Here is a 17,223-nt window from a genome sequence, read left to right on the forward strand (position 1 = left end):
ATATTGGTTCCTACATATTCTACGAAGATCTTTATCGGTTGAACCGCATAACAACATAGGTTGTTCCCTTTGTCATCGGTATGTTACTTGCCCGAGATTCGATCGTCGGTATCTCAATACCTAGTTCAATCTCGTTACCGGCAAGTCTCTTTACTCGTTCCGTAATGCAACATCCCGCAATTAACTCATTAGTCACATTGCTTGCAAGGCTTATAGTATTGTGCATTACCGAGAGGGCCAAGAGATACCTCTTCGACAATCGGAGTGACAAATCCTATTCTTGATCTATGCCAACTCCACGAACACCATCGGAGACAACTGTAGAGCACCTTTATAATCACCCAGTTACGTTGTGACGTTTGGTAGCACACAAAGTGTTCCTCCGGTATTCGGGAGTTGCATAATATCATAGTCATAGGAACATGTATAAGTCATGAAGAAAGCAATAGCAGTAAACTTAAACGATCAAGTGCTAAGTTAACGAAATGGGTCAAGTCAATAACATCATTCTCCTAATGATGTGATCCCGTTGATCAAATAACAACTCATGTCTATGTCTAGGAAACATAACCATCTTTGATCAATGAGCTAGTCAAGTAGAGGCGTACTAGTGACACTATGTTTGTCTATGTATTCACACATGTATTATGTTTCAGGTTAACACAATTCTAGCATGAATAATAAACATTTATCATGAAATAAGGAAATAAAAAATAACTTTATTATTGCCTCTAGGGCATATTTCCTTCATTCATTGCGGGATAATGCATTACGAAATGAGTAAAGAGACTTGCCTGTAACGAGATTGAACTAGGTATTGAGATACCGACGATCGAATCTCGGGCAAGTAACATACCGATGACAAAGGGAACAACGTATATCGTTATGCGGTTTGACCGATAAAGATCTTCGTAGAATATGCGGGAGCCAATATGAACATCCAGGTTCCGCTATTGGTTATTGACCGGAGACGTGTATCGGTCATGTCTACATAGTTCTTGAACCCGTAGGGTCCGCACGCTTAACGTTAGGTGACGATCAGTATTATGATTTTATGTGTTTTGATGTACCAAAGATAATTCAGAGGATGTGATCACGGACATGAAGAGGAGTCTCGAAATGGTCGAGACATAATGATCGATATATTGGATGACTATATTCGGACACTGGATGAGTTCCAGGGGTCACCGGATAATTATCGGAGTGCCGGGGGGTTATCGGAACCTCCGGGGGAACTAATGGGCCAACATGGGCCTTGTGAGAGAGAAAGGAGGGGCCATAGGGCTGCCCCCCCTTGGGAGTCCGAATTGGACAAGGAGGGGGGCGACGCCCCCTTCTTTCCCTCCCTCTCTCCCTCTCTTTCCTTTCCCCCCCTGTCGTGGGATTGTCACGACAGATGTCCTAGTGTGAGGACTTAGTCGTGGAGCCATCGCAACGTAGTTAGCTTAAAGGGGTTAAAGTGGGACAAAGGACGCAAGGAGTTTATACTGGTTCGGCCCCTTGCGGTGAAGGTAAAAGCCTAATCCAGTTGTGATGGGATTGCTAGGGTTTCGATGACCAGGGAGTGAATCCGCTTTTCCTGGCTATCGAGTTGTTGTTGTCTGTCCTTGAACCACTGCCAGGTCGTCCCTTTATGGAGAAAGGTTGACGCCCGACAGTTTATAGAATCCCGGCCGGCTCATAAACGTGTCCGGCTCGGTTTCTACCCTTTCCTATCTTACAACACAAGTTACACACCATATGGCAGTTTATGTCTACGGGCCCTAATTCGTCTTTGGGCCCTGGGCCTTTAGATCTCTATAACAAAGCGCCATGGTCCTTGTCTTCATAGGCTTCAATATGGATAACTCCTTATGGGTATAACCCGGCCCCTCCTGGGCGGTTTATACTCAGTAGTTATATCCCCAACATTAGGCCCCAGATTGATTTGAACCTGTTCATGTCAATCTTCAACACTTTAGGAAAATTTCTTCTTCAATACCTTCGAGTAAACCTTGTAATCCGTCATGACATCATCTTCCAGTATTATAATAAACCGCCATGACGTCACATGTTCATTAAAAAACCATATATACCATACTTTTATTAATGAGCCTCTGAATATCGAGGCGACAGCTCTATGACATATCCATTTTTTGGGCTCCTCAATTCCCGCGCCTGTCGCTTATCCCTTCGTCTTATAAATAGGGCCGAGGGTCCCTTTCTTTTTCTCCCCTTGCCTCTTCATCTTTCTTCCACCTCGCGTCGCCTCAGTACTTGAGCGCTCCCGCCGCCGTCGACCATCGCCTCTGCCCCAACCTTGGCCGCTGCATCACCCTGAACGCACCAGAGAATCGCGGCGCCTCTCCGCTGTTCAACAGTTTCGGTGAGTTCTTCTTCCTTTCCTCTATAGATCTGTTTAGGGTTCGCAGGGGCTCATGGAAGCTTCGTGGTGTTCTTCCCCTGTCCTTCATTAGAGCCAATATGATAGACTCCAAACCTAATATACTCTTGTGCGGTAGCAATGATAGTCCTTCTTTTGCCATCAGATCATCTCTTTTGTGTATAAAACCCCGATCTGGAACTTCATGAACTGCTCAAGCACCAACCTTTAGGTCTAAATATTTTCCTTTTCCTAACATGTGGTAGATCTGAAATTGTAATGTGAAACTGTGAAACTTGTTCTTCCTCACTTAGTCATTTTTCGGCTTCAGATCTATACTCTCATTATCCATGTAGGTGGTTTATCTTTTAGAAAATAACCTGCCATATACCATTAGTCCCCTTGTAAACCGCCAATCGCTTTATCATTTATAACAGCATCAACCTCTGGTTTAACAATTTTGCATGCCTGAATACCTTTTGTCTCTTAACCTGCAATGCTTTATGCTTGTCAACCATGACTCTTAAACCTGCACAAACCTTCCTTCAGGTTGTCGAAAAAATGGCCAAGACTTTTTATGCTTGTAAGGTTCCATCCCGGATTACAAAAGAAGATCTGAAAGGATGTGTCATAACTGGCTCTTTACCAAAACAAAATGAAATCCATTGGCGAGTCCCCGGTCAAGAAAATCCTCCTGAGCCCAAGGATGGTGAGATAGTTCTATTTGTTGATCATCTGAACCGTGGTTTTAACCCTCCCGGGTCAAAGTTTTTTCGTGATGTGCTTGCTAGCTTCTAGATCCACCCTCAAGATATTGGACCTAACTCTGTGTCCAATATTTGTAATTTTCAAGTGTTTTGCGAGGCTTATCTGCAAGAAGAACCGACCGTTGAACTGTTCAGGGACTTTTTCTATTTAAACTACCGTACCGAATTTGTAGACGGGCCCAATACTGAACTTGGCGGGGATTCAATCCAGAAGAGCAAAGATGTTAGTTTCCCTCAGGCCAAGCACCATAATCACCCCAAGGACTGGAATCAGACTTGGTTTTATTGCCGAGATACGTCTCCAACTGATGAGAATCCTCTGCTGGGTTATCGCCCTCATCGGCTTACTAACACACATCCGTTTCCCCAATGACTTAGCGCCAAAGAACGAGCCAGGTATGCTCCACAGCTTTCAAAGCTTTGGGCCTTCGTTGCAAACGGTTTAACATGCATTGATTTTGTTCGCTGTTGGATCTCCTGGAGTATTCTGCCTTTAAGCCGACGCCCCGGTTTAATGTGCGAGTACATAGGTGACTTAAAACACCCTCAATGGCATGTGGACATTCAGCTAACAGAAGCTGAAGTTACTAAGGCTGTTAAGAAAATACTGAATGAACCATAGGCTGTCTACAGCGAGATAGGGCTAAGTCCCTTCTGCGCTTCCAATAAACCGCCAGCTATAAGAATCATATAAATGTTATTTTAACCTAATCCTTTTAAATATTCCCTCAAAATATTATCAATCTTTGACAGGGTGATGATCCGTTCTAGAAGAAAAAACCACAGGATAAACCGGCAAAGACACCTCGCCCCAAGACTAAGGTTACCAAAAACCCTGCCAAGAAGAAAACCGTTGAATCCTCTGAACCAAACGTTGATGATGATCTGGATAGTCCGGAATCAGAGGTAGAACTTGATTCTCTTGGTTCTTTTTTCATACACCTCATTGAGAATGACTATTATCAGGATGACGCTGAAGCCAGCCAAGCTGATGATGTAGAGGTAATTATTCTTTACTCCGGTTCAGATCCTCTACCAACACAAAAAACCCATCAAGAAATCCGGAAAGTAAGATTTTCACACCCTCTAGCTTATCTGGATCCCAATTTCTTTTGAAGAAACAGTAGCATGAAGCTCGCCGCACAACCCGGCACAGCGGCCATGTAATTACTTCAGCCGGTTTACTGAACACTTCAACCCGGAAATGTCAATCAGAGGTCTCATATATTTCTGATACTCCTTATCCCAAGGCAAGTTATTTCAGGCAGCCTCTTAATCCGTCTGATTCAAACTATCAGGGAACACCTCATTCATCATCCGGCGAGTCGACTGCCACACAAATCCCTCCTCTCAAGACTATTCCTGGGTGAGCACTTTAAACTTAACTCTTGACGCTTTATACTTGTTTATTATACTAACCTTTATGTCTTTTCCTTTCAGAGCCAAGGCCAGGCCTAGCAAAAGGGCCAAATTGGATGAACCGACTGATGATAACCCGACCACTGAACCAGAACAGATCCCAGAACAATCTGAGCCGAATGCTGACGCTATACATGATGATCCACCACCAGAACATCATGAAACCTTCGCTGAACCGATGGAAGATGATGCCACTAGCCATGCTACTGACCCGCCAAGTCCGGCCAAAGCTGCAGATAAAACGCCAAGCCTAGCCAAAGAGGCTGATGACCAATCAGATGATGTCATTGTGACTGGCATCGGCCACACCACCCCTGGCAATCCTGTCGCTTTATCAAAGAATAGTGCCAAGGAAGAATTTTCTGCTATGGATAAGGGAAAGTGGAAAATAGATTTATCCAGCTATGCCCACCTCAACGCCCAAGAGATTCACTCCGGCTTCTTAAACCGCCTGTATACAAGCCGCGACTATGAGGCCGGTTTAGTGGGCCTGATGAAGGAGCGATATGAGGTAAACACGGTTAACTCTTCATAATTGTTCTCTTGTGTCCAATTTCTAATATCAACTCCAGCAGCCCCCAAGGGCCGGTTTATGATATCAACGTGAATCGGGACTTCGTAAAACTTCAACTTTGCCTGTGTAGCCCCCAACGGACCGGTTCATACCTTTAGGATGAATCGGTACCTTTCTATCATGAAGCTTCCAAAATTCTTGATAACCATCTTTGTAGACCGATTGAGGAAGAAAAAATCCGTAACTTTGACTTGAGCAAATATACATTAGCCCCCAAGTGCCAAGTATATAACTTGTTATATGCTTGGGACTTAAAATGTCAGTTGATAAAAGCCATATTCATTAGCTCCCAAGTGCCAAGTGTATAACATGTTATGTGCTTGGGACTTCAAATATGCACTTCTAACTCATTAAATGTCTCTTATAGGCTGATCTGAGCCAAAAAGAATCTCAAATCACCGACCTTCAGGAAAATATTAAGTCCCAGCAAGTAGAAACTTCCAAGGCTAAAGAAGAGCTGACTGGCGCTTTAACAGCCATGCAACAACTGAAAGAAGGCTCTAAAAGCAAACGGGCAGGATGGGATGCTGAAAAAGTAGCACTGCTAAAACGGGTGGAGGACGCTGAAACAACCCTTAATCCGGTAGCAGAAGAACTGGCTGGCTTGAAGCGGCAAATCAATGCCATGACCACTGCTGTGTTTGGTAAGCACCCTTATGAGAAGCTTCAACATGTATTATCCCATAAACTGCCAGTTTATCAATATGTGCAATGATGCAGGATCTCGCATTACCCATCTGGGCTCTGATATGCAGAAGAAGTTGAAGGCTGCCTATACTCTTATAGAGCAGTTATATACCAGCGCATAACGAATCATTTGTACTATCGCTCATAACAAACCACCCCCAACCCTGATCAAGGAAACATTAGAAAAGCTGCCAATGCTTCCTGCCCAGTTGGACGAGTTAAAAATATCAGCTGCAAGGGCAGGTGCTCTGACTGCACTAATCTGGGCTAAAGCCTGGATACCAGGTCTTGACTCGGCTAACATAGGATGCGGCTATCCGAGCATAAAGGAAGACAGGTCAGAGTTTGATAATGACGATCTTCGAGTTTTGACGAAGGAAATGCGCCCATTAGCGAGCAAATTGGCTGAAGAAATAGATCTTTCTCATTATTAGGCGGTTTATGATCACTACTGGAAACAGAGAATTTACCATCAGTCAGTTCTTTGCCATCTGCCAGCGGATGGCAAAGAACGTCTTTGCCATCAGCTTACAAAAAACAGACGACAAAGAACTGACAGATGACAAAGAACCTGGTTGCCATCAGCTAGTTCTTTGCCATCTGCCAGCCGATGGCAAAGAATCTTTGCCGTCCGCTGGCAGACGGCAAAGAGGTGGGTGGGGTCCAGTGCTGTAACGGCCAATCAACCCCACCTCTTTGCCATCTGCCAGCCGATGGCAAAGAATCTTTTCCGTCTGCTGGCAGATGGCAAAGAAGTGGGTTGGCCCAGTGGATAACGGAGCTGTAACGGCCCACTAGCCCCACTTCTTTGCCATCAGCCAATCGATGACAAAGATTCTTTGCCATCAGCTGGCTGATGGCAAAGAGGTGGGGCTTTGCCATCTTCTGGCTGATGGCAAAGATATGGGCCTTTGCCATCCGCTGGCTGATGGCAAAGAGGTGGGACTATCTCCTCCCCTCTCTTCTTCTTCAAAAAAAGCTCCTCCCCTCTCTCCCAGCCCGGCCCCACCACTCTCTCTCCCCCTCTCTCTTCCAGCGCGGCCCCCCCTCTCTCTCTCCCCACCTCTCCCAGCCACCACCGCAGCCGCGCGACCCACCCCACGTACCCGACGCCGCCCAGCAACGCAGCCGGCCCGCCCCTCCCTACCAGTGCCAAGCACCCCGCCGGCCCGCCCCCCCCCCCCCCACCCCCCCCCCCCCCCGCCCCCCCCCCCCCCCCCCCCCCCCCCCCCCCCCCCGCCCCCCCCCCCCCCCTCCACCGTTCCAGGCCGCGGCGCTGCCCCCTCCCGCGGCCCTCCTGGCCACCGCGGCCCTCCCCGCCACCGCAGCCCGCCCCTGCGCCCTCCCCTCCATCGATCCAGGCCGCGGCGCTGCCCCCTCCCCGCGGCCCTCCCGGCCACCGCGGTGTGCCCCGCGGCCCTCCCGGCCATCGCGGCGTGCCCCTGCGCCCGCCCCTCCACCGAGCCAGGCCATGGCGCCGCCCCCTCCCTGTGGCCCTCCCTGCCACCGCGCCATCCACCGTAGTTTAAATCTCTGGTACTTTTCTTTCTAAATTCTTGTGCTAATATGGACTATAATTTCTAGGGGATTTACACTGTAAGTGTTGGACCTTCGTGGTCAGGACGCAATTTGGAGTTTCTCATGTCCATGTTCAGACTTGCAGAGGTCGGGGTCTTCCCCCTTTCAAAAAACAATGTTCAGACTTGCAGTCGAAGTTGCAATTGGAATTCAACCAAAATTGACAAAATTCTCTTCTTGTTGTTTCTTGATATAAAACTACATATGTACGACATAACCTTGATATACATTCAGAAAAAGATGACCTTGGTTTGCCCATGTAGATACAAAATATCCCCATGTAGATACAAAATAGCTGCAATGCTTCTCCAACATCTGTTGCTCCCGGTTTGGATATTAACATATAGGTTTGCCTTGTCCAGAGTCAGATTATCCACCAGAAAAATGACCTGCTTGCATATGAATTTGGAAATTATTTATGCAGCGACATCAAGGGCCATAGTCTCTGTTTCTAACGGGGAAGTGGCTTGTTTGTCAGCTCCTGAAACAAAGATGTTTGTTTGTATTTCATTTTCTTCAACTTCTATATGTATTCCAATGTCTGCTTTAGTTGATCCTGACTTGGCCTTCCTTATTAAGGTGTAAAAAAATGGCACTGTATTCCTACAGATTCCCAACCATAGTTGAAATAGTACCATGTCCTTTGTCAGGTTTTCCTAGTGCCCTTTCTTGTTTGCAGAGCAAGTAGCCTCCATGAAAGTCCAACATCAGTACATTGCTCTATTTACCAAGTTGGCCATGACGACTCAAATGGTTTTTACATTTTGCTCCTCGCTGATTAAAATGTGTCCAGTATTTGCTGCGTTGCCTTCTAATTTGACAAAGATGGTTAATACACTTGATGTTGTCGTCTTTACGTTCCTGATGCAGATTTTTTTTCAGTTTAGACTTTGGTTTATGCGCTTACTAATTCTTCATTTTCTTTGAATTACCTTTACCTTGCTAAATCTGTTTGTATTGTGTTTATTTTGGTATGTCATCTTGGAAATTACATGGTCCTATCTGTACTATAGAGCTGCTGTCATGTTTGTTGGATGAAGGTCAGGACGCTGAAAGCATTAGCTTCAAATGACCAGATATCCCTTTTATAACTGAAAACGAGCAGCTACGTTTTTTAGGGGAACGAACAACTATGTGCGTATACTTTCTGTTCCAAATCTGGGGCGGCCCATCTACAATTGGAACGTTATAGTTATTCTGTAGTTATATGGGGGCCGTTCTACAATTTGTGTAATATGGGCGTACAGATTCAATCTTGTACCTACATATTTAATCCAACGGCTCTGCTGTCCGTGGTGCAGCCGGAGTACTCGATACTCCGGAGCACACGATCTGCTCTCGGCTGTTTGGTGGGTCGCAAGCTGATGGGCAGTTGTTCACCATGGTCCAGGGTATTTGTGGTTCAGGTTTAGTTGAAACTGGGTGACAGTCTAGCCCGACCCATTTTTTAGAAATAGAAAGCATACAGTCGCCGGGGTGGGTTTTTTTGGACATACAAGTGTCCTCCGTTTATTTGTCAGGAAATGTGAATGTTACCGAATTGAAAAACAATCAAGTACTAAATAGACACTCCCTAATTTTAAGTGGATTTTAACCTAGCTTTTTCTGTTTAGTGCTGGTTTGGCTTAATTAGCTTTTATATTTGAACAATCAGGTTCACAAATAGATACCAACCTAGACACGAGCTGGATAAACCCTATCTGATTTTGTTTTCTCCACTTGAGATTTGCAGGGGAGGTTGCATTGCCCAGAGGAAAGGCAGAGGAGGGTGATGCTGATGATGCAGCAACAACATTAAGGGAGGCAAAGGAGGAGATTGGGCTTGATCCAGCCTTGATCACTCTTGTTTCCTCGCTTGAGCACTTCTTGCCCAATTCTTGCCCAAGGTAAGATGTCTATGAGTTCTCACCTATACCCCTACTGAAAAAAATCACATTGTACAGTGGACAGACTATTTAATTGCACACTGAAAGGCATGTATATTTGTGTTGATCGGGTGGATTTAAATGTGCAGTTGTTTCGTCGCTGCGAGGGTCTGGGGTTCGACGACCTCCCCGTGCGTTCAACGAGCTCTGCCCCGATGTTCGTGGGTGAGCACAAATGACATCTCCTCCTCCCCCAATCATTTTCTATGTTCCGGTCTTCGTGCCGATGAAACATGCTAGCTATAGGTAGATTGAATCATCAGTATGCATGACCACTATGCGTCTCCCGTTCGAAAGGGTTACATCTATAAATATGCATGCATTTGCATATTTATAACCGTGATTCTTTCGAATTGTCCAACGTTATCCATGGACAGCCCGAGTATGTGTAGATTGGGTTCGTTTTCCCATATGCTCTGCTCCGGATCCGATGCAGAATTTCGTCAGTGCCTCTCTGTTGTTCTCCGGGTACACATCCTCTCTGCTTATTGCCGAGATGTGTATCAGGAGAACAGCGAGGAGATGCTGCCGAAATTTTGCGTTGGATCCGGAGTAGAGCATGGGAAAACGAACCCAATCTACACATACTTGGGTGGGATTAGGACCTATCTTTACCTATTAGCGTCTAGGTTGCATGGGCGTAATAAAACTGACAAACTCTATTAACTGATGAATATGGTTTGTTGAATTATGTATATATTTCTTGTGTGTCTAGTAGCTAGGCAAGATGAGTGATCGTGCGTGGATGTACACCGGTCACACTAGTCAGAAAGACATGACCCACGAATGGATAATAAAGACCAAGGGGTTTGTGAGAGTCGCATTTGCAAATGGACAGAGACAAACCTAGTGCCCCTGTGTTGAGTGCGACAACTATCATAAGCGGTCGGAGTTTGAAATGAGCAAACACCTACAGAAGTGGGGTTTTACGCCTAATTATACGGTCTGGACATTTCATGGTGGGTCTGCCCAATGTGCCAGAGCTAAGGAGGGCCGTCGTCGCACTGACGAGCACGGTACCGGGATGGAAGACATGGTGGAAGACTTTGATGATGCTCGGGATTCGGATGATGAGATGGAGGAATCTGCAAAGGCCTTCAATGATATGTTGGAGTCTTCAAAACGTCCTCTCCACGAGCACACTGAGCTTTGTCAGCTGGATGCCATCGCACAAGTAATGGCTCTAAAGGCTCGATTCAACTTGGGCAGAGAATGCTACGACGCGATGATGACACTATTTGGACGCTTTCCACCCAAAGGCCATGTAATGCCTGCAAACCTGTACCAGTCGGGCAAAATCCTTCGCGTACTTAAGATGCCCTATGAGAAGATAGATGCCTGTGAGAAAGGATGTGCCTTATTTAGGCTTGAGTATGCGGACTTGAAGTATTTTCCCGTTTGCCAGTCTTCCAGGTATGTTGTGGTAGACAACGGTATGGGTGAGAAGAGTCGAACGAAAATCCCAGTTAATGTTCTTCGGTATATGCCAATCATACCAAGACTTCAATGTCTTTTCATGGTCGAAGAGACGGCCAGACAGATGACATGGCACAAATTGGGCAAAAGAACCGGACTGGATGCAGATGGGGAGCCGATGTTGGTACACACATCAGATGGTTTTGCGTGGAAGCGCTTCGATGCAATACATCATGCTAAAGCGGCAGATCCAAGGCATCCTCGAATTGCCGTAAGCACAGATGGGTTCAACGTGTTTGGTATGATGGCAGCCCAATACAACTGTTGGCATGTATTTGTCATTCCACTCAATCTCCCTCCCGGACAGATTATGCAAAGAAAGAACATTTTCCTAACGTTGATAATTCTGGGGCCCAACTATCTGGGGAAGAGTATGAATGTGTACATGCAGCCGCTTAAGGATGAATTGCAAGAAGCTTGGGACAATGGGATCAAGACATACGACGCCACTACAAAAAAAACTTCCTAATGCGTGTGTGGTACATGTACTCGATGCATGACGTGCCGGCATATGCGCTATTCGTTGGCTGGTGTGTGCATGGTAGGTTCCCGTGCCCCACATGCAAGGCAGCTCTTGAGTTTCGTCGGTTGCAGGCGGGTGGCAAGTTTTCTTGCTTCGACATGCATAGACAGTTCCTGGATCCTTGTCATAAGTTTAGAAAAGACAAGAAGAACTTCATCAAAGGTAGAGTTGTCAAAAACTCTGCACCACCTGCGTTGACAGGCCAACAGACTCTAGATCAGTTAAACGCTCTCGAGCCAGATCCAAAGCATCCAGGGTATTTCAAGGGGTATAATTCGGAACACGCCTGGACTCACAAGACATGCTTGTGGGACCTGCCTTACTTCAAAGACCTCCTTTTCCCACACAACATCGACGTGATGCACACTGAAAAGAATGTCGGCGAGGTCCTCTTTGGTACATTGTTCGGCATAGAGGGGAAAACAAAGGATAATCCTAAGGCTAGAGTCGACAAGGAGGCTCTATGTGATAGACCGCTACAAAACATGCGACAACTGAAAGGAACGAAGAACTGGGCGAAGCCAAAGGCATGGTTCAATCTTGGAAGGCCAGATATGAGGGAAATTATCCTGTGGGTGAAAAACGAGTTGATGTTCCCCGATGGGTATGCAACGAATCTAAAGAGGGGAGCGAGCCTTGAAAAATTAAAAATATTTGGTCTCAAGAGTCATGATTGGCACATATGGCTTGAGCGGGTAATGCCGGTGATGTTGCGTGGCTTTATCCCTGAGGATGAATGGCTAGTACTGGCAGAGCTGAGCTATTTCTTCCATGTTCTTTGTGCGAAAGAACTATCGTCTGGCTTGCTAGAAGAACTGGAAGAGTTGGCGCTGGAGTTGATCTGCAAGTTAGAGAAGATCTTTCCACCGGGCTTCTTTAATCCAATGCAGCATTTAATTTTGCATCTCCCGACCGAGGCACGATTGGGGGGGGGGCTATGCAGAATCGTTGGTGCTACGCAACTGAGAGGATGCAGAAGACACTTTGAGCAAAATGTAAAAATAAATGTTGAATTGAAGCATCGATGGCTGAGGCATTCATTACTGAGGCGGCAAACTTCGTGACAGCACACTACGAAGCCAAAAATCATCATTTGCATAATCCGAAGCCTCGGTACAATGCTGGCGACCCTAAAAAGGGTGGATCCAACCTCAGCCTATTCAAAGGGAAGCTCGCACCAACCGGTGCTTATACTCCCTTATTGTTGGATGTCGACGAATGGCGGACCATTACGTTGTATATCTTGAACAATCTAACAGAAGTGCGACCGTACATCGAGTAAGTTCTCGGTACATTGTTTCGCAACCTCTAATTCCTTTGAACTGCTCTTATTCCCGGATATTTGATACAGTCGATATCTCGCCAAATTCTCGTATGGAGCGGTGATCCAAAAGGATTCCGTCGAAGAGTATGAGCTTCTGGCAATGCATGGATGCGGCTATCCCGGTTTCATCTCTTGGTTCAAACAAACGGTAATTTCCATTAGACCATTTCATTTCTTCATCTATTTTCCAGCTAATGCAACAATCATTTTGTATTAAACTTGTCGGCTAGTTCAGAGTCTATGGACGCCGAATTGAGACAAGTCGCTAATGGTTTTGACTATAAGGTCCGTTCATTTGACAAATACGACATCAATGGGTATCGCTTTCGTACCTATGCTAAAGAGCTATCTATGGCCGACCGAAAGTCTACAAATTGTTGTGTCTCTGCTATCGACGAAGGAGATACCGAGTATTATGGAAGATTTGAAGCAATTTATGAACTTCTATTCTATGGTGCAAACCCACCGAACGTCGTAGTCTTCAAATGTTATTGGTTCCAGCCAAACGAGACTAGAAGGACTCATGAACATTTAGGGCTAGTCGAAATCAAACAAAGCACCCATTTGGATGTTCCCGATGTCTATATTACGGCTCAACAGGCAACCCAAGTTTTCTATCTACAGTGGGCTTGCCAAAGTGATCCAGATCTCAATGGTTGGGATGTTGTTTATGAAGTGCCGCCACATGTTAGACCACCTCCCCCCAATGAAGAGGATCATGAACCTCACATTAACCCAGACACATATGAAGGAGAGTTCTTCCAAGAAACACGTCTTTCCAAAAAACATTTCAAGAACCGCTCTACTTCACCCCAGAACATTGAAGTAGACAGCGACAGTGAATCCGAGCATGAGCCGGAACAAGAAGAGCCAGAACAAGAAGAGGTTACTGCTACGGATGACCTGTCAATGCTTGACCAATTACGTAAAGGAGGCCTTCCACATGTTGATGCATTTATTGATGATGATGATGAGCACGTCATTACTGATAGTGATGATGATGATGCATTTATTGACCCTGAAGCATATATAGATGATGAAGATTAATATTATAGTTCATGTTAGGTATTTCATTTTTTTATGTTCATGATGATGATACACTTAAATTATATACATATTATTATTCATGTCAGGTATTCTTTTTTTATGTTGTACTAATTTTGTTTACTCTTTGTCATTGCAGGTGTTGACAGATGGTTGGCACGGGTCGAGAGCGCTCCAAGGCTCCTTCCTCGGCGCGTGGTGGGAGGGGTAGTTCCATTCCACCCCAGACCCTCCGGAGAGCTCTAGATCTCAGTATGAAGACACCACCGGCGGTCGCTTCTTCTTTGGCCGGGAGAGGTCGGGGGGGGCGAAGAAGGAGAAGGCTAGTAAAGGTGGAAGTGGTGGCGGGAGAGGTAGGAAGGCTGCCACTACACCTTCCTCGCCGCCACCCTCAGCTGGTTCACCTGACCACAGGACTGCCCCGTCTGAGATGGAGTCGCCTGAGGTGGACCCGTCTCGGACCCCGGTCCACGAGCCTCGGGCCGACGAGCCTTCGCCCCACGAGACTCCGGTCCCTGAGGCTCCGTCCCACGAGACTCTGGATCAGGCTACGTCGCAGCCGAACCGATTGGGGGACTGGCCGGAGTCGAGTGGCCATGCTGATGGTGACGAGGGTGGCTATAGTTCTAATAGCTATAGCGAGAGTGAGCTGGTTGAGGGGGGCAATGTCTACCAGCATGGTGATACAAAGCTCCCGCCCACCCCGGTGACCCATGACCAGAGGTGGTTGATTACGCGTGATGGGGAGAAGTAAGTGCATTTACTCTTTTTTAACCTTTTGCCTTCACGTTTTTTGAATATCTAATGCGTTAGCCTTGTCATACTTCAGGTCTTGGAAACACGGTCATGGTGTCCGCAGGTCTAACACAGTCCTTGGTGTGATTTGTCACCAGAGCTTCCCGGGGTGGGTCACGTTGCCCAGTGAGGGCCAGGTTCCAGAGCTAGGAATGACCTGGGAGCACTACTTGGCTTCCCCGGCCCCGCCAGGGAGAGGATCGGTGGTGTCGAGTGCCACAAGGTGGCCGACGTTGTGATCCAGACGTTTTGGGTAATTTTTCCTCTCTCGTCTACATTGTGTTTTCTTGTTTGATTGGAAACCCTAGTGATTGTACTAATCCGTGTTTTCTTGTTTGATTGCAGACCTTTTACAGGTGTGCTGAGGGATAGGAGGAGGCCGCGGCTCGGGTTATTGAAGCGGAGTGCAGGCGACTACTTCAAAACTGGCGGAACGGGGCTCGGATGCAGGCTACTCGAGACTACTTCGCGTCGATTGGTATTAGGATGTCCAAGTCGAAGTGCCGCACAAAGTATCTGAGTAAGGAGAAGTACATGAAGGTAATTACCTGTTCTTAAGGCCTTGAATTTAGTTTCCTTGATTTGATTCGTAGGCGTAGCTCTCAAATTTCTCTTACTTAACTTAGGTGCTCCCGAGATGGTGTGCGGATAGGCTGGATTGTTGGGAGGCATTGGTGGATGAGTGGTGCTCTCCCCAATGGCTATCCACCCACAACAATGCAAAGGATCGACGTGGCAAAATGAGCGACGTGCCACACCATCAAGGCAGCTTCAACCTATATCAGTATGGCGATAACTGGGTATGTGGTTTGCTTCATGATTCATGGAAATTCAGTCTTCATGCTAGCTTGAGCCCTTAACCAATACTTTGTTCCTCTCTTTTAGGCGTGACACAACAAGACGGATGTGCCAGAGCTGTTCGACCTATATGCCATGGCCCATAGTGCCCCATATAAGAAGGCCAAGGCATTCTCTGAGTCTGATCTTGATGATCCAAAGAACTTCACCAACCACGCCTCCCACAACAAGCTCGTGAGGTACAGAGACGAGGGGAAGGCGAGGAAAGGGCCGGACTTTAACCCGAGCCAGCCTATTGATCCTGAGCTGGTGATGATATCTGGTGGCGGGAGGAACCATGGCTTGTTAGCCATTGGGGATGGACTGATACGTTGTACTAGCACTCTCCCGCAGATCAAGAGGCGCCAGACGAGCTCCGATCCTGAGATAAGGCCTCGTCCATGGCCAATGGATCTCGAAATCAAGGTTAGTTATACAGAATCAGATACCTTTCCTCTATTACATTATGTCTGCGACCGTCGATGATTACAATGCTAAAGAGGAGTGGTTTTGCAGGCTGCTATTGAGGAAGAGAGAGCAAAGACCCAGGAGCTTCTGGCAGAGGAAAGGAGGCAGACGGCGGAGAGGGAGGGGGAGACTAAGGAGAGGACGGCTAGGCTTTTGGAGGAGGAGAGGAACCGGAACGACTTGGCTAACCGGGCCATATACGAGCTCTTCGCGGTATATTTCTTCTACATATTAGCTAAATCATGCACGCAATGTTCCTTTCATTAGTAACTAATATGACCGACTCGTCAAAACCAAATGTGCAGTCCATGTGCGAGAAGAATGGTCAGACCCCTCCGCCGATGCCAGTCATTGCTCCGGCGGACACGGTGATTTTCATTTGAATGGACATTACTTATTAGTCTTCACATTTGAGTTGCATCATGCTAACAAGACATTGCAAATGATCTTTAATTTGGTACAGCATAACTCCCGACAAGCATCGACGTCTGCCATTGGCGCGAGCAAGAACCCCAATCCTCCTCCGTCTGCCACTACTGCGAGCAAGAACCCCGATCCTTCACCTACAGGTTGACGGTAAGTTTTGCCTAGTGCTTTGCTTAATTAGCTCTAAATTGACCTATTTAACCTAGGATAGCTCGAAAATGACCTATACTTAGCATTTTTTTTCCTCCAAAATGACTTAATATGCTTAGCTAGCTCAAAATTGACCTATTTAACCTAGGATAGCTCTAAAATGACCTATACTTAGCATTTTTTCCTCCAAATGACTTAATATGCTAAGCTAGCTCTAGAATGACATAATATATATGCTTAGTTCCAAAATGACCTTACTTAGCATTTTTTACACCAAAATGACTTAGTATGCTTAGCTAGCTCAAAAATGACATAATAACCATACTTAGCTCCAAAATGACCTATTTTACAGATATAAGTTGCATCATAATAATCTTCTTATTCTAGTCTTCTTCTTCTAACTTTCTTCTTTCCCATTTTGTAGATTTGCTTCAGATCATGGAAGCTTGGGTTGATGGAGTGCTTGTCTTTAGTTTTTGTTTTGACTTTGTGAAACTCGCTACCTATGATGAAACTGTGTAATATTGATGAAACTATGTATATGTATGGATGAAACTTGCTACTATTGGTAACATGTGTTGGATATATTTGCGTTCATGACTATTGGTAATATGTGTTGAATATGCTATATTGGTCATATATATATATGTTTGATTTTCTGTGAAAATGAATTGATATAAGAAAAAACAAAATTAAATGAGGCAATGTAGGCACTTTGCCATCCGCTGGCAGATGGCAAAGAGGCCACGTGGCAGCAACCTGTAATGCGCTCGTCTGGCCTATTTGTTCTGTTTGCCATCAGCTAGCAGATGGCAAAGAGCATGCATCCTTTTCCATCAGCTGGCGGATGGCAAAGAGCCTGCAGCCT

The 17,223-nt window shown here is 46.1% G+C and overlaps 1 long non-coding RNA gene across 2 annotated transcripts; it reads left to right on the forward strand.

The window, feature by feature from the left end:
* Window positions 1–7,048: 7,048 nt before the first annotated feature.
* On the forward strand, window positions 7,049–16,978 carry LOC125509394. 2 transcript variants are annotated; one of them, XR_007284078.1, is made up of 12 exons: window positions 7,049–7,345; window positions 9,120–9,273; window positions 9,402–9,477; window positions 13,819–14,429; window positions 14,509–14,727; window positions 14,820–15,014; window positions 15,101–15,274; window positions 15,360–15,737; window positions 15,828–15,992; window positions 16,085–16,147; window positions 16,243–16,355; window positions 16,780–16,978. It is a non-coding gene; the product is annotated as an uncharacterized LOC125509394 (long non-coding RNA). The 2 variants fall into 2 exon arrangements; XR_007284080.1 differs by having other exon boundaries at window positions 14,573–14,727.
* The last annotated feature ends 245 nt before the right edge of the window (window positions 16,979–17,223 follow it).

The sequence above is a fragment of the Triticum urartu genome, chromosome 1 (genome assembly GCF_003073215.2).
Source record: "Triticum urartu cultivar G1812 chromosome 1, Tu2.1, whole genome shotgun sequence".
NCBI classification, from domain to species: Eukaryota; Viridiplantae; Streptophyta; class Magnoliopsida; order Poales; family Poaceae; genus Triticum; species Triticum urartu.